A 22807-nucleotide genomic window follows, 5' to 3' on the forward strand; every position below is an offset into this window, starting at 1 on the left:
CAAAGGCGAGATAATGGCGCAAAGATATTTTTTTTTCAACAAATGATGCTGGAACAACTGGATTCCACATGCAAAAAAAAAATCTAGACACAGACCTTACACCCTTCACAAAAATTAACTCAGAATGGATCCTATGCCTAAATGTCAAACGTTAAACTCTAAAACTCCTAGAAGACAACATATGTGTAAACCTAGGTGACCGTGGTTATGACCACGACTTTTAGAAGCAACACCAAGGTGTGACCCATGGAAGAAAGAGCTGGTAAGCTGGACTTCGTTAAAATTAAAAACGTCTGCTCTGCAAAAGACAATGTGGAGAGAGCGAGAAGATGGGCCACAGATGGGAGAGAACGTTTGCAAAAGACACATCTGCCAGAACTGTTACCCAAAAGATACAAAGAACTCCTAAACCTCAACAGTGAGTAAGCAAACAAAAACTGGGCCAAAGATCTTAACAGATACCTCATCAAAGAAAACATGCAGATGGCAAATAAGCACATAGAAACATTCCAAAGATGATACGTCAACAGGGAAATGCAAAGCAGGACAGCAGTGCACTGCGACCACACACCTGCCAGAATGACAGGGGCCTGGAGCACTGGCGACGCCAGCTTCCAGTGAGGATGCAGGGCCGCAGGGGCTCCGACGTGCTGCTGGTGCAGGGGCAAATGGAGCAGGCGCTGTGGACGACGTTTGACAGCTTCTTACAAAGCTAAACATAATGCTACCGTACGACCCAGAAACCGCATTTGTTACGTTTACCAAAAGGGGTTAAAAACGTATGTCCACACAGATACCTGCAAGAGGGTGTTCACAGCATCTTTATTCATAATCGCCAAAATTTGGAAGCAAATAAGATGTCCTTTAGGAGATGAATGGATAAATAAATTGTGGTACATCTAGGCAATGGAATATTATTCAGCACTAAAAAGAAATGAGCTGTAAAACCATGAAAAGACATGGAGGAGCTTTAAATGAATATTGTTCAGTGAAGAAGCCAATCTGAAAAGGCTACATATTGTGTGATTCCCAACTCTATGAGATTCTAGAAAAGGCAAAACTGTGGAGGCAGTGAAAAGATTGGTGGTTGCCAGAAGCTGGAGGGTGGTGGGGAGAAGGGATGGATAGATGGAGCGCTGAGGATTTAGAGGGCAGTGAAAATGCTCTGAGTGATACCACGATGCCAGACACATGACACTGTACATTTGTGCAAGTCCCCAGAATGTCAACACCAAGACTGAACTGTAATGTAACCATGGACAATGGGTGATTACGACGTGCCAGTGTGGGTTCGTCCGCTGTGACAAGTGCACTGCTCCAGTGGGGGACGTCTGCTGATGATGGGGGAGGCTGTGCATGTGTGGGGACAGAGGGTGTATGGCAACCCCCTGTACAGTCCTCTCAATTTTGCTGTGAACCTAAAACTGCTCTAAAAAAAGTCTTAAAAAAAGAACACATTGCCATTTATATTATCACCATGTAAAAATGAAACTGGCGTAATTCCAATAAACTATTTACAGAATCTGTATGAAGAAAACGACAAATCTCTGGTGAAAGACATTAAAGAAGGTCCAGATGAATGGGGAGCTACCCCATGTCTCCGGACAGAAGGACTCAATGTTGTTAAGACGTCAGTTCTTCCCAGCTTGGTCTGCAAATTCAACCCAATCACAATCAAAATCCCAGGAAGTTCTTTTGGGGATGTTGAAAAAATGATTCCAAAGTTTATATGGAGGTAAAAGACCCAGAATAGCCAACAAAATACTGAACCAGAAGAATAGTAGGGGCCCAACGCTGCCGACTTTACACTTGCTGTAAGGCTTTGGCACCGAGGAGAGCACGGTGTTGGAGAAAGAACAGACAAGCTGAGCCCGGAAACAGAGTCACAGATAGTCAGCCAGCCTGTGGCAAGTCAATGGAGAAATACTGGTCTTCTTAACAGTGATGCTGGGGGAACGGGACTCCATGTGCAGGAAAATGGAGACACCACCTGCATTAAAATCCTCCCAAAGTTTCAATTAGTGGTGGTAGCGGCTTTCCCGAGAGCAATTTTAGAAGGAGGAAGTGGGGAGTGTGCGTAGGACACCAGAAGTTGTTTTGCTATATTTGGGTGGAGGTGTGGGTGGGACAGCTGGGAAGAGAATGTTTTTGGAAAAGAGAAGAAATGCTGCAACAGGAGACTGAGGTCGCTGAGGAAAAGCTTTCACCCCACCCTCCTGCGCTGCACCTTGCCTCACCCCTGTCTTCTGATGACATCTTTCATGCACCTTAATTCCAGAAAGCCTCGCCCTGGAAAGCTCTCCCTGGTGCCCTGTTCACCTGGGCGAGCAGGTAAGGGACAACTCAGCACCCACCGCCCCGGAGTCCCGGGGTTGCATCATCTCAGTCTGACAGCTGCTGGCTGGGACGCGCTGGGGCTCCCCGCCGGCGTCCTGGCCGAGCGTAAACAAGCACGCCTGGCCGGTTCCGAGCAGCCTTGCCGGCTTCCCGGGGCCCGCCGCTGTCCTGCTGGGACTTCACCGTCTGCTCTTGGAGCAGGCTCTGCCCACGGGCTCCCCGGCTCTGTGCCACAAGCGGGTCCTTGGCATTCGGATTAATAATTTCACCCAGGTGCTCCCCTTCTCTCCGAGAAGTGGTCCCACATGTGGGACTGACGGACCAGCAGGTCCAGTAGAATAAGGCAGCGCATAAAGTGTCTGTTTATCCACCCACCGGCCGCCTTTGCCTCCAGAAACAGCAGGTGCACAGAGATATCGCCTGCTGACATTCTGATTCTTTAGTCCTGAGGTCATGAATAGTCACATATGCTGACAGGCCACCCCCTCCCCTGCCATTGGTCAATCATCTGTTACCGACTGAATTCTCACCTGGAGCCGCCTCTCAGCCCCTGGCGGGCAAACCGCGGTTCTAAACGTAATTAGACGCGCACTGTTCCGGCTGGTAGCTCTCCAGGCAAGGCTGGCCTTTGGAATTCAGATTCCTCGCACAGGCAGCCTTCTGGCTTGACACCCCCGCCGTGCATTTCCGAGTCCAGCGCTCTGAGACTGGATCAGGAGTCTGTCCAGGCCACAGAAAACGACCGAAAGCGGTTTTTCCATGTAGTGCTCGTGCGTCAGAAATTGACCCCAATTCATTATGTATTTGCTTTTTCGGATCACAGGGCCGAAGCAGAGCTGGTGGTTCTCCTCTCCTTTTAAAAAAGTTCCCCTGGAAGCTGTTAGCTGCTGTGACGGACGGGGGGTGGGGGAGGGGGGCTCGCTGAAGCGTGAGGCTGCGGGTCCCTTTCGTCCTCGCCTGGATTTCCCCAAGCAGCTTGGGAGCCCAAGGAACTAAGTTTTCTCGAAAGACTGCATTTCCCACAGAGAGGCCAACCTTAACCATTGCACGTCGAGACTTTGTGGCCCTGGCCCTGCACATGTTTCCCCAGATCCACGTCCTGGGCTAGTCAAGGCTGGGCCTTCTAATGGCAGGAGGGTTCAGAGTTTGGGGACGCCCTTATATCCCAGTTTTTTCAAGCCCAAGATGAGGCCAGATGATTTGGCAAGTTTTGCGTTCCTACCACTGTGAGAAGCCCCTAATAAAGACATCAGAATAAAATGGCATTTCACTAGGGTGCGGCCCTCAGACTCAGGTGCTTGGGGGCCCCCTCTGGCCTTCACGGGGCCAGGGCTCCCGGGAGTGCAGGGGAAAGTCCCACCTGAGCACGGGCTCCCCTTTCAAGTGACCATTCCCAAGGGGTGACCAAGGGGTGGTTGTTTGCAAGAGTGGGGGCTGGACAATTGACACACATCCAGACGAGGCTGGTGGTCCTCCAGGTATGGAAGGGGGTGGGCTGCCCAGGGGGCTGGGGTCCCTCTGTCAGGGGCAGGATAAAGGGCACCATTTAGCAGCAGGAGGCCTTTGTACCAGTGGCTCCGCACGCCCCCCAGGGATGAATGTGGACCACCTCCTGTGCCTACAGCCCCCTTTGCTGTCTCGCCACGCCAAACCGAGTCTCACCCTGCCCTGCCTCCAGAGTGAGATGCCTTCTTTACATCCCTGTAGGTCTCCACCAAGAAGGACCAGTCCCTTGCTGGTGCCTAACTCTGGGCTGCCCGCCTTGTTCTGTTACCTTCTGACTGCAAGTCTCTTCCCCAAGAAACGGCCCTGGAGACACAACAGTACTGGGCTGCTGAACGGAGAAGTAGCCCCCGACGCGGCCTGTGGGTGGGCTTTCTGTAGTAACCACGTCCTCCAGTTTCTGTATTTGATGCTTTGGTATCTTGGGATGACCCAGGAGGGACAGCCCCTCCCGGGGTTAGCCGTGGCCGAGAGGCAGTAAGAGACCCCCCCGCAAGGGCGACTTTCCTGCGCAAACCCACCCACCCAGAGCTCGCAGCCCCGCCTCCTTTCTCAGGGCGCACACTTCAGACTTCGTCCGCCTGCCCGCCTCACCCAGGGCTGGGTGCCACTCACCCGGGGGCCACCCCGGTGCCCCAGAGTCCACCGAAATGACTCCAACTAGCCAACCCTAAGCCTGCGCACCCTGCCTCCTGGGTTTCTTCCCACAGAAACCACCAGAGGCTCTCTCAGTTTTTCCCCGGCCTCTGCCTCAGGACGGACCCTGGCGCTCCCCCACCCCCACCCCACCCCCGCCGCCGCCGGGGCGCCTCTTTTCGCGTGTGCCCTGCGTCTTGGGAGCAGCGAGCACAAGCTGTCTTTTCAATCTTGTCATCCGCTGACCTGTTGACCATGTCCCCACCAACTGATAACAAAACCTACATTTTAAAACAGTCTCTGCCTTCCGTTAGGAAGGAAGTGGGCAGCCCTGGAGATGGTAAGTTCGGGGCTGATCCCGGAGCCGCCTGGCATGGGTGTGGGGAAGGGGCGTGCCCCCCCCCCCCCGCCCAGGAGCACAGCGGCCCCGCTCCCAGGAGCTTCCCTGAAGGACTCTTCTCTCCGTCCCCCAGGAGGGAGGGCACGGAGGGCAGCCGCGAGCAGGTCGGGCACTGGGTCCAAGCTCGGGCCCACTCCTCCACGAATCGGCTGTGAGACCTTGGACAATTTACTTAACTCTGTTTCCTTATCTGTAAAATGCGGCTAAAACTCCACCCACGTCATGTCAGAATAAAAGAGATGACGGGCGTGCAGCTCCCGAGCCGTGTCCAGCCACAGGCACACCCGGCGAGCGCAGGCTGGGAGCCCCCGGCTGTGAGCCGCTGGCCCTGCGCTGGTGGCCCGGGGGTGTCACCGCCAGCGAGCCCTAACTTCAGAGCCTTTGGGAAATAAGGAACTTCAGTATTACACCCAGGCATGTAAAAACGTGCTGTCGCCTGGACCAGTTTGGGGACGCAGCTCACTGGAGACGGTCCCCTGGCTGGGAGAGATTTCACTGTGCCTGCCCCATCCTCCGACGGCCAAAGCTTTCTCAGCAGCAGTGGTTCTCAAAGTGTGGTCCCCAGACCAGCAGAATGAGCATCACCTGAGAACTTGTTGGAAATGCACACTCTTGGGCCCCACCCGCTGAACGAGGAGCTTGGGTTTGGGGCCCAGCAGCCTGCACGCTAAGAACCCCTGCAGGTGATTCCGGTGCACCCTCAGCGTGAGGACCACTGCTGTACGGACGTCAAGCCGCCCAGCTACCGCCGGAGCCAGCCGGGGCCCCAGACGGCTTCCCCAAGGGGCTGGGGATTTCCAGAACTCAGAACAAATAGAGACAAAGTAGCCACTCTGAAACCTGCTATCCCCAGGCCCATACAATTTGTGTGCGTACTCCCACTTCTAAGAACCAAGACGAACCCGCTTCCCGGTTCTGGACCCGTGCCCCGGGCAGCCGCACCTGCTCCACTTACCCCCTTGCTCCCTGACTGGCATCCTCCCTCTGGACAGCCTTTTCCAGCGGCGTGTGAACATGCTCAAGTTTCCAGCAGCAGAGTTAGCGGTTCTTCCCTGAGCAGGCTCTCCGATGGCACCTGCTGCATTTAGAGAGGATGTCTGACTACAGGAAACACAGGCTCTTCGACCTGGATATCGTGGTGAATTTTATATCAACTTGACTGGGTCACAGGCTGCCCAGATATTTGGTTAAATGTTATTTTGGGGTGTGTCCACCTGGGTGCATCTGGAAGAGATGAACATTTGAATCAGCGGACAGAATAAACCAGATTGTCCTCCCCAGTGTGGGTGGGCCTCACCCAATCCGTTGAAGGTCTGAATAGAACAAAAAGGCAGAGGAATGGAGACTCCCTCTCTGCCTGGCTGCTTGAGCTGGGTCATCAGCCTTCTCTTGCCCTTGGGCTGGAACTTACATCACCAGCTCTCCTGGCTCTCCAGCTGTAGACTGCAGAGGGTGGAACCTCTCAGCTTTTATCATCACAGGAACCAGTTCCTTACGACAAATCTCTCATAAATAAGGACATAGATACTTTTCTGTTTCTCTGGAGAACCCTGACTAGTACACCACTCCCACGCAGACATCTCTTCCTCCTGGACACCTTATGTGATAGACATTTCCAGGCTTCCTGGGCTCTTCCCTGGGGATGGGGACACAAAGGCCTCCTCCCGTTCCTGGACCCTGAACTTACCCTGGTGGTTCCACCCCCACTGCCCACCCAGCACCCTTGGTCCCTCTCAGGGACTCACACCAGCACGCACTCTCCTGTTTCTCCTCTGGTTCTTCTTTGTCCTCTCAGTCCAGGAAAATGTACCCATGCTTAGGAGGGAAGGAGCCACTGGGGAGGGACCAGCTCTGGCTGGTGAGGTTGGCTTCCAAATCTATCAGGAGTCTTAGGCTCCTGAAGTTCAAAGGCAAGCATTTCCTTCTTGGCATTTGTTTCCCAGTGTTTTAACTCCTCTCTGAAAAATCAGCTAGCTGATTGGGTAGGAGGATACACAGGGAGGAAAGGAAGCACCAGTTAATATTTCCAAGTGTCTTTCTCACCCCACTGTTTCAGTAAAATCAAAACTGGTCTTCTTAGATCGACGTCAGCATTAACTAATGGAAACTGTGGTCAGAGGCACGGTGTGACAGGATGTGTGGGAGAGACGGTGACAGCTTGGCCAGCACAGCGACAGGTCTCTCCTGTTGCAGCCCAAGTGAAGCTGGTGCAGCAGACACAGCTACAGACCTCATAATCTACAAGACTGTTGGTTGTCCCCAGTACCCGAGCTCCTTTTCCTCTGTAGTGGTAGCATTTTCACTGGGTACATGGCAACCCAGAACAAAGACTATGTTTTCCAGCTACCCTTGCAGCTAGATAAGCCTTGTTGGTTCCAGCCAATGGACTGTGAGCATATGTGTTGTGTGGTACTCTGTAGGAATGTTCCTTAGAGTCAATGTGAGTGGGCACTTGGCCTCTTCTCTACTCTCCACTTTGCTGGCTGGAATGTGGATGTGATGGCTGGAGCAAGAGCAGCTTTCTGAACCATGAGATAGAAACCATGTATTAATGATAATGGAGAAGTAGGAGAGAAGGAGGCTGAGTCCCTAGTGATCTGGAAGCTATCACCTCACACCGGGCCTGCCTGCATTTTCCTGAGGGGGCACCAAACTTCTGTTTTGTTTAAGGTCCCACTACTTCGAATTTTCTGTTCTTTGTAGCTGAACTGAATCCTAACTAACACACAATTTGGTACCAGGAGTAGGATTCTAGAGGTGGTTTATTGAAAGTTGTGTGGCAGAGGTGGTGAAGATTCAATATGGCAGCCTGGAAAGCGGTAACTCCTATTATTTCAATTGCAACATAGTTGGCGAAACCGCCAACTATGAGCAATGCTGTTCAAGCCATATTGTGGCCTGCCTTCTCTGAGAGTCTGATAGTTTGTTCATCAGCCATTTGTAGCATTTTCTTTTAAAAATATTGCATTAAAATATTATTTATCTTGATTGCTGAGGGGTATTTTTTGTTTTGTTTTTTCTTTTTTCTTTTTTTTGGTGCCCTTTAAAATTTGGACTTGAGGGAAGTGCTTCACTTACGTCTCTCAAGTCCCGGGCTGCCGTGAGGCTACACCGCACTCATCCAAGGGCGTGTCAGTAGTAGAGATTTAGAACAGTTCTCTGTGTTGGTAACTCGTGCCGCTTTCAACCAAGTCCTACGAGAGAGAAATTAACTCTGGTTACAGCTAGCTTATCTCCAAGCAGAGATGACGGGGATGACTTTGCAAAGTGAGACTCTTTGCCTGTGCTCTGCAATCTAAATTCACTGAGAGTCAGTCATTCAGTCCCTCCGAGCAGAAAACATCAACTGCTTCTGCAGCCCAAACTTACAGGCTTCTAAGCAGTGACTTCAAAGTGCCAGCCTCTGACCACAAGATTTTTTTAAGCAACTTCCTCTCAGTTTCCTCTGGTGGACAACAGCAGCGTCCCCAGCAGCAAAGCCAAATCAAGGTTTTTGTCTTCCCACGTACGCCTCTGGCATCAGATGGCCTCCAGGAAGCCACCATCGTGTCAGAAGAGAAGTAGATGGCAGAGCACAAAGGCACTTAATTCAGTCCTTGGGTTTAAAACTTTGTCTAGACAGATAGTCATTTGTGGTTATTTGCTCAAGAAACTGACTAAAGCCAAATAGACAGAAAGCTTACTTATTTTTTTTTTTTTGCATTTTAAAATTGTATTATTTAATTATTTTTATTTTGTTGGGGGGAGGTAATTAGGTTTATTTATTTTTAGAGGAGGTACCGGGGATTGAACACAGGAGCTTGTGCATGCTAAGCATGCACTCTATCACTTGAGCTACACCCTCTCTCCCAAAATCTTTTACTTTTGAGGAGATCAAATTACTAAGAAGTCATCGAGCTGGCCTGAAATAGCCCAAATTGCTCAATCCTTGAGCAGCTCTCAGAGCCCCACCTGGCCCGGCCGGGAGTGTTGGGAGTATTCTCCAACGCCCCCTTCCAAGGCCGCCACGCAACACAGCCCAGCAAGGACGTGCCGCCCCGCAGAGGGCAGATCCAGGCACGGAGCACAGTGAGCGCGTGGTTAGACCGCGGAGCAGCACTAGGGTCAATGGGGAAACAATGCTTCTCCATCCTGCTCGGGGCATCTCCTTGGAAACATAACAGACCCAACACGATGTGCAAACTGGTGATTTCATAATGCAAGATCAGGAGCCTCCAGACTCCCTCACCTAAGATTGTTAGCTCCAATAGTAACTTCAGAGACCCCCCACACACAGGCATTCTGGACAAAACAGAAGTTTGGTGCTTCCAGATCACTAGGGACTCAGCCTCCTTCTCTGCTACTTCTCCATTATCATTAATACATGGTTTCTACGTCATGGTTCAGAAAGCTGCTCTTGCTCCAGCCATCACATCCACATTCCAGCCAGCAAGGTGAAGAGTGGAGAAGAGGCCAAGTGTACACTCACAATGAGTTTCCATTTTCTCTACAGAAGAACCGAAGTTAACTAATAAAATAATCTAGATAAAACTAGGAATGTTTCATGAGCCATGTCAGCATTGTATGGCATTCAGACATCAGCCGAACATCCACGTCAACTGCAAAGCTACTTAAGACTTTGAAACAGTCTCTAAAATATACCAAAGTGGATTTTTATTCATAACACACAGTGCACTGGCTAAAATCCTCTTTTCCCCTTTCTTTCTCTTACACTAGACGGAGCAGCAGCCCCCCAAATCCATCTTCCTGTGCCGTTTCTCTCTCAGTCTCTCCCCACCTCCTTCTTTCTCCCCACCCACTTCTGTTCCTTTTCTGGATTTATTCTTTTCCTTTGGTACAAAGATTCTGCTCTTTGAAATACAAGTAAATCGTTTCACATTCCTTTCAATTCTCTGTCCCACGTTGATCAACGTAACAAAGTCACAGCCCCAAAGCTCCCCACACAAGGAGAAAGCATTCTTCTCTCAGAAAAAAGCAAGACTCCTCTGTGAATACTCATGTGCTCACATTTTTTCCCCGTCACACTCTGCTTACAGCTGGTCAATTTGAGAACCCTTAGGTCCCCTGGAATAGTTTCGTCCACTTTACCTTAAGAAATATCGCACTGAAAGTAAAATGTTGTGACTTTAAGCCATCACTTGTTATCAAGATGATCATGAATGTGAATCTCTGGCTAAAAGGTGCTTATCCAGGTAAGCTAAAACACGGTTACCTTATCATCACCAAAATAAAATCACAAAATTTAAATATTCTCATAAAGATCTTCTGAATGACACAGAATATACCTTCACCCCTCCAGGGGCCTGGGACACCTAATGAAGAAATGCTGGTATAATTCATTTCACATATTTTGAAAGTTCTATCACATTTTCAAGAGCTATAAAAAAAATGTTCTCAGGAATTTCAAGTACCAGCTGCTTTTCCTATAGACAGAATTAATGATAGTGACAGTGTTTGTTGTTGAGTTAAATGAGAAAATGTGTGGAAATTGCACAGCTTGTACAAGCATGAAGATTTTATATCATGTGAATTCACGAGTTTGTGGCTGATTCAAAGTGACAAAATTTTTTAATATTGGAAATCAGTACTTACAAGATACACTTTAAAATAACAACAAAAAGTATCACACCAACAATTTCTGGCCAGTAGACCAGCTATTTTGCTGTCTAATAAATTTACTAACATAATAGGGTTTATTGATACTGCTTCTCTGTGAAACAGAAGTATTCTGGGAACAGATGCAGAAAAGATAAATAAATATGTGGGTCTGGCAGAAGAGTTTAAACAAATGTGGAATTAGAGGACATCAAAGCAAAGCCAGTAATTATCTCTGGGACTGTGTGATTCCACATATGCCAATTAAGCAACCCAAGATGCGTCAGATCCATTAACTATCACTGGTCAATTCAGAAGGCACCAATTCTGGATGCCTGCCAACCTAATTGGATATTTTTGTCTCTCCAAGACATAATTACAATGTGCTTATCTTGTGTTATATACACACTGAGACCAGGTTCATCGGAAAATATACTGAGCAGTATCCTGGGACTCACTCTAGTTGGAGAACGTGTTCCTCTATAAAAATGAGGTATAGTCAACATTCCACATCCGCAGGTCCCGCATCTGTAGATGTGACCAAACATGGACTGAAAATATTTTTTTAAAATTCCAGTAAGTTCCAAAAAGCGAAACTCGAATTTGCTGCACATTAGCAGCTAGTTATTTACACAGCACTTGTGACATCATTTAATAGAAGGTACTTGGCATCCTGGGGAGGTCCTGGAACCAATCTTCCATGGATGCCGAGGGACGACTGCGCATTCAGGTACAGAAATGGCATCCCTGATCATGGTCCAAATACACAAAGGCAGGCATGCTGACGTGGAACTAACTGGCCCGGCAGCAAAGCTGATCATTTTAGAACACGTCTCTGGACTGTTTCTTGCAAGTTTTACTCTTTAATGTCTAGACAGGTGTAACATGAAGTCAAACCCTAGGTGGCAAAGGAGTGGTGCACTGCATGTACCAGGGAGATGGAAGGCAAGTGTCTGGTGCAGGTAAAATGGGAGGCTGCACGTATCACGTGGCAGAAGCGGTGGAATCTTCCAGGTGGTCTAACCTACTGAACTTTCTTGAAAGTTATCCACTGGGTTCTGCGGGAGGCCGATATACTCACAACACAATGACCAAGGCAGGAGGAACCTGAGACCTTCACTCCCTTTGCTGGATCAGGGATTCTCTCGAAGCAGAGGACATGGGCCCTTCATGCACTTTCCCCCAACGGGAACATCTCATAAAACCACAGTACAGCATCACAATAGTGTAAGATGTTGTCACTGACACAGTCAGACACAGAGCATCTCCATCACCACAGGGATCCCTCATGTTGCCCTTTACAGCCACACCCACTTCCCTTTCATCCCTGCCCCCTCCTTAATCCCTAGTACTAATCTGCTCTCCATTCTGTGATTTTGTCATTTCTAGAATGCTATAAAAACGGAATCATTCATGTAGTTTGGGGGGATTCATTTTTTTCATTCAGTATAATTATCTGTAGATTCATCCAGAATGTTGTGTGTTAGCAATGGTCCACTCCTTTTTACTGCTGTGTGGTATTCCACGGTGTGGATGGACCACAGTTTTTTGAACAATCCACCCTTTAAAAGACATCTGAATTGTTTTTAGTTTGAGCTATTCCAAATAAATTCGTATAAACATTCACGTACAGATTTTTGTGTGAACATAAGTTTTCATTTCTCTGGGATAAATGCCCAGGAGTATAACTGTTGGGTCACATGGTAATTGCATGTTTAGTTTGTTTGTGTGTGTGTATGTGTTTTAAAGAAACTGTCTTCCAGAATGGCTGTACCATTTTATATTCCCACCAGTGATGACTGAGTGATCCAGTTTCTCCTCATCTTCACCAGCATTTGGTGTTGTCACTGTTTTTTATTTCAGACATTCTGATGGGTGTGTAGTAATATCTCATTTTGGCTTTAATTTGCATTTCCCTAACGGCTGATGATGTTGAACATCTTTTCATGTGTTTATTTGCCATCTGTGTATCTTCTTCAGTAAGATGTCTCTTCATGTCTTCTGACCATTGTCTATTTGGATTGTTTGGTTTTGGCTGCTGAGTTTTGAGATTTATTTACTTATTCCAGATTCTGGTCCTTTGTCAGTTATGTGGTTTGCAAATATGTTCTCCAAGTCTGCAGCTTGCCTTTTCATCTTCATAATAGGGTCTTCTGGAGAGCAAAAGTTTTTAATTTTGATGAAGTCCAATTTGTTTTTCCTCTTCTTTTGGTGCCAAACCTCAGAACTCCTTCCCTGTTCTGAGGTCCTAGACCCTAGATCTGCAGATTCTTTTCCTATAAATGTTTCTAAAAGTTTTACAGTTTTACTTTTTACATTTAAGTTCATGATACATGTGGGGTTAATTTTTTTATAAGATGTGAGAGTTAGTCACTTTGTTTCCTTGAAAATTTCCCAGACTTCCTTGCAAGCCTAGCAATGGGTCAGAATCAATTTGGAGGGGAGGAGTTTATCCAAAATTTACTTGTATTATAATAGAAGACTCCTCTACAATATCCCTTTAGACTATCTAATTCACCAAACTCCATATTTATTTTAATTCCTAAAATAAGTAAGTCAGGCTCTGTCACTACCGAACATCAGATTGCCAGTGTGGCTTTCGCTCCCCCGCATCTCACACGCGGCCTGCGAGCGCCTGAGGATGGGGCGGGGGGGGGGGGGCTTTTGTCTCTGGTGGAGACCAGGGCTGGGGCTCTCCCTTGATTTTCTGCTTTCAGATCAGAAGTCCCTTTTGCTCTTTATGTGGCTCTGCTTACATGCTTGTCTGCATTACAATTTTAAAATTAAACTAATTCTCGTAAGACACGATGACTTGAAAAGATTTCTACAAGAAAAAAAAAGCGCATTCTCCGGACTGAAGGTATTACTAACACTGCAAGCACGGATGAACAGCGAGACTGCGGCAAACAGGCCCCTCTGCGCCCGGCGTGCGCCCTTAACCAGTCCCGCCAAGAGTGAACATAGTGATGACCCAGTCTAATCGGACAAGGGCTTGCCCAAAAGTCTTCAGAATCACCAAGGCAACTTTCTGAAACATGGATTTACTATGATTATCAGTGAGACCTGCCCTAAACGTGTCTTGTTCCGTAGCGTATTAGCCGTAATTGTGCACGTAGGTGTGCGGGAAGGAGGCCTTCAACTGCACGAAACAGAAACCCACCCATGGTGACCCAAGACAGAAGGAGGTTGCTTTCCTCTTGTAGCAAGAGTCCTGAGGCAGGCAGGCGGGCAGCCGTCAGCCGCGTGAGGGAGTCATCACGAGCCCCGGTGCCTTCCGTCTTCTCCCTCCGCCTTCCTCACCGAGTGGCCTTTGTCTCCAAGACAGCAGACACACGTCTCTGCCAGGCACCCTGCTGCACTGCAGGCCTGACGAGGGGCACAGAGAATACGATGGTGGGGAAGGTATGATTCCAGGTTTCAAGCAGCTTTCTGCCCAGCACATTTCCTTAATGATTCCCCGTTTTTTTTTTTTTTTTCATCTTCCTTCTCAGAGGAATTCAAAGCCAGAGTCTCTGAGGGTGTATGTCCCAGGCTACACAGGAGGAACTCTCTATTGCCTTCATTTGAAGAGTCATTTTCAACCACCTGGCCATTCCCTGCTACAGAAATCACTAGTCACAGCTGTCAGTTTGTCACTGTTAATGAGATAATGTTAGTTTCATCATTCTTAATTTACCATAAAACTTAGTGTCAGCTCTCCTGTCAGCAAAAACAATTCAGCGATGGGAAAATATTAACATTAAGAGCATACTGTCCCTTAGTAACATTACATGTGGTTGACCTCTGAGTTTCTTTAAGGATGTGATACACGCTCTCGTCACTACAGGGCTGTCACCTTGCTGAGATGTTTCACGGTGGTGTTTTCCTGGCACTGGTGACTCCACAGTGATGCTGAAGTGTCTTTTCCCAAGGGTGGAGCTGCCACCGGGGATCCCAAGGTGATTCCCTCTAGAGAAGAGGGAAAAATACAAACACCATTTCTGCAGAACTCCCTGGACTGTGCTGTGTGTGTGGATAAATGTGAATGTTAAACACAAACAGCCAAAAGCACATGTGCACACGCAAAGGCGAGGGCTATGAATGACAGCCCACGTTTCCAAATGGCCAAGAAATGTACATTTCTTTAATTTCTTGAACAGTTTAATTTCTGTTTGGCTAATCAGCCACGAAGACATGTCAGCCTCCGTCTTCACGAGCACCTGCCACCCCTACAGCGGCCGGAGCGCGGCTGCAGCACCCCACACGGTGGCGAAGCGTGGGAGTTACAGGGAACCCCCCCCCTTTGCCATCTGCCCACATAAGTCGCCATGGAGACCACCCACCACCCCAGGACAACAGCTCCTTTAGGGCTGGCAGCTCTCCACCTTTCTGAGTCATGGCGGGGACACTGACATCTTCCCAAGGCTGCGCGTCTCCCGAGATGCCCTCCTCCCAGCCTTCTCCTCTAGGGTCTCACCACCTCCCCGCACAGGTTTCCTTCCTCTCTGCCCACTTGCCTCCTAGGCCCCGGGCAGATCCTCTTCCTGACTGGGGATGGGGAAATTCCGCGTTCTCCACGGTTTCTGGCAGGACGTTCTGTCCATGCCCCACATCCCTTCACCTGCTCAGGCTTAGAGTTAGAAACTAAACTAAAAAAGACTCACAGTGATTTCTGCGTTTGATCCAGACACAACTCTCCCCTCAGACAATTAACCGAGTATCAATGAGCCGAGTATCTGATTGAAAGTAGTAGAAAGGAAAGAGAGAAATGTGGAGAGGGGAAAGGTCAAAGGTCAACATGTCAAAAATATTTTCCTGCCGTAGATTCTCTGTGTGCTGATAAATACATACATCTACACACATTGGAGGTACATACGTACACAGTCTGCGTGCAAATGTCCTAGCTAGTGTTCATATTTACTGTAACAGAAGAAAAATTTAAATTATGCACTGTATTTCTGTTACTACGTTCAATTCAATGTTTTCGACTCTCACTTTGTCTTTGGAAATGGAGAAAATAAAACATACTAAAGAAGTCTAAGTCTTGCTTTTCCCCTCCAAAAAAGTCCTAACTGAACTGAGGTTTAGGTTCTAAGTGTAAGGATACATACAAAAAATAAACAGGAAATTACAACAATTCAACATGTACAGAAGTGCGTGCGGATGTAACTCAAACAACATATGGTCATGTTGAGCGGAGACACTCGCGGTAATTAACATTTGTAAATTGCTTTCCATTTTACTTGCATGTGTAAGTTAATCTGATACTTGCAATAGCCCTGAAAAGTATGTTGTGATTACCAGCTCTGTTCTACAGATGAGGGGGGAAATAGGACACTGAGATGAGGCACTTTCTCCAAATTCACACAGTCAGTCGGTGGGAACCAGGGTAGGGGTGGTTCATGCGGAAAGTCTGCCCAAGCTACAGATTCCAAAGGGAGGCGAAAGACAAAGAAGATACAAACGTATACTATGTGAGGATGTATTTTGTACAATGGAATGTCTCGTGTAACTATCTCGATTGGTACGCTAAGCTGTGTAGTGATCCTGTGGCTCTAAATCCAGCTTACTCGGGATCTCTGGGGGTGCATCCCAGGGACTGGTCTTCTTAAAGCTCCCCAGTTGCCCTCTCATCGGCATCCAGGGGTGAGAACCACTAGTCTTTGTGGCTGTTTTGTACACAAGCGAGGGTGTACTGCGTGGCAGAGGGAGAGGCGAGCCTATCAGAGCAGAGGGAAGGTGGAGCTTGAAGAGGTCAGGCATTCAGAGCTGCGGAGGGGCAGGTGGGGAACCACCTCCATAAACCATGTTTTGGACAACGGTGCGAGTTCAGAAAGCACCATTAACGCAGGACGTGATGAAAGATCAGTCCCTTTACTTTCTATCAGTATTTTCAGATATGCCTGAATTTACAATAAACTTACTCAAAAAATTTTAAACACTTTAATTGGTTTCCCAGCCCTTTGGAGTCTCTGTTCCCCCAAAAGGATAAAAGCTGCAGAGCATTTTACAGTTTTTGAGATGACCAGAATATGAAAACGAATATATGTATGTTTATGCATGACTGGGACGTGATGCTGTCCACCAGAAACTGACACATTGTAACTGACTATACTTCAATTTAAAAAGCAAATAAATGAAATAAAATAATAAGCTATTTACTTGCCATGGAAATTTACAAAATGGAAGCAAAAAAAAGTGGTTCTGGAAGTTTCTTAACCCAAATATTACATGGCTCATGCTAGGTACCATTAAATTGATCTCCCAAGCAGGTGTATAGAATTACACTCACATCAACATTGTATAAGAGATTACAGTTCTCCATATTCTTACCACACTTAGGTGGTCACTCTGACCATCTCAGCTTGTAACTGCAGGGCTCACCACGGCAGGGGAACAAGCCCGTGGAGAATGAGTGTCTGCTCGTCCCTGCTCTGACCTGAATGACACACGCACTTGCAGGACGTGCATGATGTCATATACTCCCACAAGAACCCCATCAGTAAGACGCATTATTATCCTCATTTTGCAAATCAGAAAATTGAAGCTTAGAAAGGTTAGTTGATTTGTCCAAGGTCACAGAGCAAGTTAGTAAAGGAGGCTGGATTCAGACCACCGTCTTCAGGACGACAAAGCCCGTACTGACCACCACTGCGCTCACCAATCCCACACCCCGACCCCGTGTTCGCGACGGCCAGGCCTTTTATTGATTCTGGAAACAACCCTGCTGGATGGACAGCGTGCCCTCCTTTCAGAGCGGATGGCACAGAGGTCTCTTTGACTCCCAAATCCCACGTGAGAGCACTCAGTCAGCCCTTTTTCTGCTGTTTTGATCACAGCGTGTGGATTCTTTGGACTTCCCTCAGCTAGATTAGGTTTATGCATGATACTCTGGGCCACACCTGCATTTCACTGGGGCCAGAATGATGCTTACAGCTCTAGTGAGATCTTCTTAGATGATCTCCGGGCTCAACTGCACAAGCGCCTTCATATCAGAAGATGTGACGTCCTTGTACCTTGAAGCCCCTCCCCCAATTATCTATTGTACCTCCGTCTCCCTCCGACAGCACGTGACGTTTTCCTGGTTTTGCCTCATGAACTCGGCATTCATCACCCGGGAGGTCTTTGTGTCAACTGCAAACTGGAAGATTGAAACACATGCAATGAAAAGTCAAAAGGGACGATGGTCCTTGAGGAAGAAACTCTCAGGAGTAAGGTTCCCAGCTGTGTGGTTCCTCTGGGTCCAAATTAAAAACTCCACGAAGCCATCCCCCGGAGTTCAGCAGCACAGCGGGTTCGGGAAGTCTGGAGACCCGCCTGGCTGATGTCACAGTGGCTGGTGAGCCCACCTGCTTGCTTTTCACGTAACTTAAACGACTGCATTCCCAGGCAGAGCGCCTCCGTGACCCTGTGGGCCTGGCAGGAGCCGTGGGTGAAGCGGAGGGAGAGTCCTGCGGTCTCTAAGAGACCATGTGAACAGCAAACAAGCAGTGCACGCTGGGCAGCTGGCCCACGAGGCAAGCGGTCCACGCAGCGTGGATGTTAGGATTATGCAGAAAACCTGCATACCAGTGGTTTAACTATACAGTGTTTTGTGTGCTTGTCTGTTTTGTCTCCGGAATAAAAGCGGTTCAAAGGTCAGCAGAACGTGGCTGTAATGGTGGTTCCGTGACGTCACCAGTGACCCGGCGATTTGGAGCTTCTCTGCGCCCTGCTGGTGGCATCGGTCCAGCAGAGGACGGCTGCTGTGACTGCAGCACGTGTCCCAGGCTGCAGAAGGAGCGCAGCGGGGCAGACCCCCGCGCAGTCTCGTTAACCACCCACGCACGGGGAGACTGGAATGCAGCTTCTCAGCTGGTGCACGGCTGTCTTCCAAAGGTGCCGGTGCTGAGGAGCAAAGGAGAGACGGTGTGAGGTGGTACGTACGCTGGCCGCGGCCCCGCGACGACTCCGGTAACCGCACGCGCTCACAGGCGACTCCCGGGGGCCCATCAGCCGAGGCTGAGGGGATGCTCATTTCACTGTGTGTCTGCCCTCCAGGGGGCAGTCCAGGCCGCCCCCTCCGCCCCCCGCCGGTCGCTACTACAGTGACGTCACCACCGCCCCCAACAGCCCGGCCAGCGGGCAGAGGTCCCTAGACACAGAGGCGGGCTCCAGGCTGCAGACGCGTCACCGCCACCGGCCGCCCGGCTCTGCCCTGGCATCTCACACAGCCGTGAACTTAATCCCATAGCCCAGCATGCGGTTCTCTTCCAACTCGAGAGCCTTCTGCTCACTGACACCCCACCTCTCGGCTGTGCCCTTTACTGGCGGCACACTGACCACTGAGCAAACGTAGCCGGCCTTGGGCTTGGTGTGGAGTCTGCAGAGATGAAGAGCACTCCTCTTCTGGAGAGTTCAGGGACCAGCAGGGGCCCACGTAAACCGCCGTGATGCAGGAGTGCAGCCGCAGAGGTGGGAAGGAGGCCCAGGGATGGCGCGGCGGCCCTTGCTGTCGGGCCACGCGGCTGGACGGTGGAGCACCGCAGGCGGGGCAGCTGGTAAACAACAGACAACTATTTCTCCCGGCTCTGGAGGCTGGAAGCCAAGATCAAGGCGCTGGCAGAGCTGGTGTCTGCTGAGAGCCTGCTTCCTGGACCACAGACAGGTGTCTTCTCCCGGTGTCCTCAGTGGCAGGGCGGTAAGGAATCTCTCGGGGGCTCTTTTATTAGGACACTAATCCCACCAGGAGGGCTCCACCCTCAGGACCCTATCACCTCCTAAAGGCCCCCTTCCCCAGTCCATCACCTTGGGGATTAGAATCCAATCTGTGAGTTTTGGGGGAAACAAGCATTCAGAGCATTGCAGTGGTGGACCCCAAGCTTTAGAACACAGAGCACCTGGGCGTCATAGAAACGCAGGTTCCCCAGGTGTTGTCACGCGGGCCCCAGTGTCACAGCTTCTGAGTCTAGATCTACCGCCAGGTCTCCAGCTCTGTCCTAGGAATCTACTGGCTCTTTCCCACAAAAACCCCAGGTGACGCCCACCCAGCAGTGGGCCCCACTGTGAAAACTGCTCTACAGGGTGGGGTGAGATGGACATGCTGGAGGAAGGAGGCTTCCAGGCAAAGCGCTGTGAACTAATCGGGCACCCGAGGTGGAGGGGGCAGCGTGGGCACAGAAGCCCGGGAGGTCTGGTTTGTCAGAGAAAATCTGCCCTGGGGACTGGAGCACGAGGCTGGGGCGGGGGCCTCCGGGGTCGAGGCCAGACTGTATTCACAGCACTTCACACGACAAGGGTTAAGCAGTTCTCCTTCTGAGCGACAAGTCTATGAGTCGGGGACCCAGCCGCCTCCGCGTTTCCCAGGGAAGGGCTGGCTAAAAGGACGGCGGGCGCTTGCACTGGTCCTGACTGACCACAGACGCGTCCTGGCTCCTGTGCCCGGCTGCCTGCCCGGCGCCTCGGCCCTTCGCGCCCCTGAGACTTGGCGTGTTCATTGTGCGACTCAGGCTTAGCCACCCTTCAGTTTCTGTTTCCATTTCTGACTCTCGATAATTTAACATCTAACAACTTTCTGTTTTGTCCTGGCCACCCCTGGCAGACCAGATCAGCTGCTTCTGGACAGAGACAAAGGCCGTCCTTGCCATGGAGCCAAGAGGAGGCAGGGGCTCCACAGCTGGGTCAACAACTCTCCTCCAGCTCACTGCTAAACCCGGGTGGGCCAGTGTCCCCCCCAGCCGGGTGCACACTTCCTAGGAGACTGAAGGCTTTCCATCTTCAGGCAAGGAGAGTCACAGGGGCAGTGACGTCTGTAGAAACTCTTCGCTAACACTGATCTGCTTGAATTGAGCCTCTGTTCAGAATATACCTTTCCCTCATCCGTCCGTCTTGTTTCAGCTCTTTGCTGCAGGAGGGTGCATGAAACAACGGGATGAATTAAAGTTAATGATAAACCGAGGCCCTGAAGCTCACCAGGCTTTCTGTCCTTCCCTGTCTGGTACAGACTTCTGCAAGAAAAAGGGCATGTTGGCCCGGAGGGCCTCGTAACTCAGAATACCCAAAGCAGCAGCAGCTCGTGGTGCTGATCCTTTAAAATGTAACTTTTGCAAGTATTGGATTTCCCAAAACACAATAAATCAAGCACACAAACAAAAGTTTCACCCAATACCTTTCAGACAGGGAGGGCACGCTTTGTTCAATAAAGTAATGAAAACTGGTTTTATCCAATAATATGAAATACTTACTTAAATTAGAGTCAATCCAGATCTTATTTCACCACAGAAAGTATTTAACACTGCCTATCTCCTACTAATAAGAAATAAACATTTAAACGTATGATGAAAAATTTTAGATGCAAACTTAAAAATAGGTGGATGAGTACACAGATTTTCAAAATTCTTTCACGAGGCTCACCAACCAATGTTTGAAGACACTGCGGGAGGACACTTGCCAGCAAGGATCAAAGTTGTTTTTATATTTGTAATATATTTTATAATATAAATAAATTATATTTTTAATTTATTATATAATATAATACATATTTCAATGCATGTTAAGTTCCTGCTCTGGGCCAGGCGGGGTGGGCTTTCTTTGAAATAGGTGGGTCTCTCTGTGCCCAAGAAAACGCTGGTCTCTTGGCGGTGGGTCACCTGTCTCAGAGCTCTGCTGTCCTCCCACGCGGAGGCACAGTGCGTCAGCCTCCAGGGCCAGAACGGTGACACGCCCAGGAAGCCACCGTGAGACGGCAGCTCGCACCCAGTCACACACTTGGTGCCCTGTGTTCTCTGGTGTCCAAGTGCGTGAAGAAATGGCAACTCAAGATGGGTGGCTCCAGACTGTCTCCAGCGGGGGCGGGTTCCCCTGGGAGGGTACCAGTGACCCAGACAGCCAGGCCACGCAAGCAGGACGCACACAAAGTCCACCAGTGAGGGATTTACACACTCACTGGGGGCGGTGCTCAGACGTGTCCCTCCCAGGGTCAGGAGTCATCCGGGAGATCTGTGTGGGGCGTCACCCAGGGAGCCTCGGCGGAGGCAGTGGGCTGAGCCCGACCTTGAGTGACGGACAGAACGTGGATCCCAGAGAGATCCAGGGAAGGCGCCCAGGTGCAGTCAGCCAGGCAGGTGTTTATGGAAACGCGGGTCTGTGCCCAGCTCTGCTCAGACTCCGGGGAGCTGGGGGAAGTGCATACAAATTTGATGAGGGATCCAGGTGCAAACTTGGGGAAAATCCAAGTCTCTCAGCCAGGTGGTCTGTGATTAAGGCGGTGTCTGTGGTGCAGGGAGCACCCCAGGAACTCAAAATGGGAGGTCCCACAGCGGGTCAGACTGGTGAGGGGTCAGGGGGCCTGGCACAGGGTCCAGGACTGGGTGGGACCAGGAGAGGTGAGGAGGACGTGGGAAGAGGCTGGGGCCTCCTGGGTGGAGAGACCGGGCCTGGGCATGGGGAGAGCTGACCCAGGTGGGCTGCACGGGGGTGGGGGGATTAAATATCGGGCCCGCCTGGCTGCTAAGACACGTTTCATCGGTCTGCAGACATGCACGGAGCCTGTTTACCGGAACTGCGGCATCCCAGCCCGGAAGACAGCTCAGCCTTGACCCTCGCAGACCCTGAACAAGAAGGGGCCTGTAAGCCGGGCTGGAAGATGAGGGTCATATCGTCCGGAAGGTGGTCAGCAGGAAGTACGCCAGGCGGTCTAGCCCGGGCTGGGGCAGATGCAGAGGACACAGGTCTCAGGGTAGACTGGCGGGGTTGAGGAGGGGTTGAAGGTCTGTGATGTCAGACCAAGCGCGTCTCCAGAGCCAAGGGGACCAACCGCTCCTCGTTTCCAGTGCTTTGTGCCTTGGGGACCAGGAAGCCATCGTACGCTCTTCCCTGGGGAAGAGACTTATTCCCAGTTAGGCTGCAGGAGGAACCACATGAGGCAGCTTGCAGGATGGGCTGGCACAGCGGGGGAGCGGTTCCCGGGAGCCAGTTGGGGAGATGCTGGGAGAACTTCAGAAGAGCAGAGCACATCCTGCATTACTGGGGTCTGGGCCCACAGCAGGACAGGTGCACCCAGGCCCTGGACTTAAGAAAAGATCCACATGGCGGCTCCACAGACAGCTTCATTGTCACCACCGACGTGCTTCCGCGGGAGAGCTTTGGACACCCCTGGGGGGGACATATATATAAATTACACACACACACACACACATACAAACCACGCAGGAGACGAGGTTATCATGGAAAGTACAGTTACATCTCCCACGTTCGTGTCAAGCTCTACCAGCTTCACTCTCTTTCTATTCTGTTCTTGTTCTCTTTAAACATTTTTAATGTTCTTGCATGAGTGTGATTATTATATTCAAAGTATTTGCAATGAGCCCACCCGAACTA

The sequence above is a fragment of the Camelus bactrianus genome, chromosome 20 (assembly GCF_048773025.1).
Source record: "Camelus bactrianus isolate YW-2024 breed Bactrian camel chromosome 20, ASM4877302v1, whole genome shotgun sequence".
NCBI lineage: Eukaryota > Metazoa > Chordata > Mammalia > Artiodactyla > Camelidae > Camelus > Camelus bactrianus.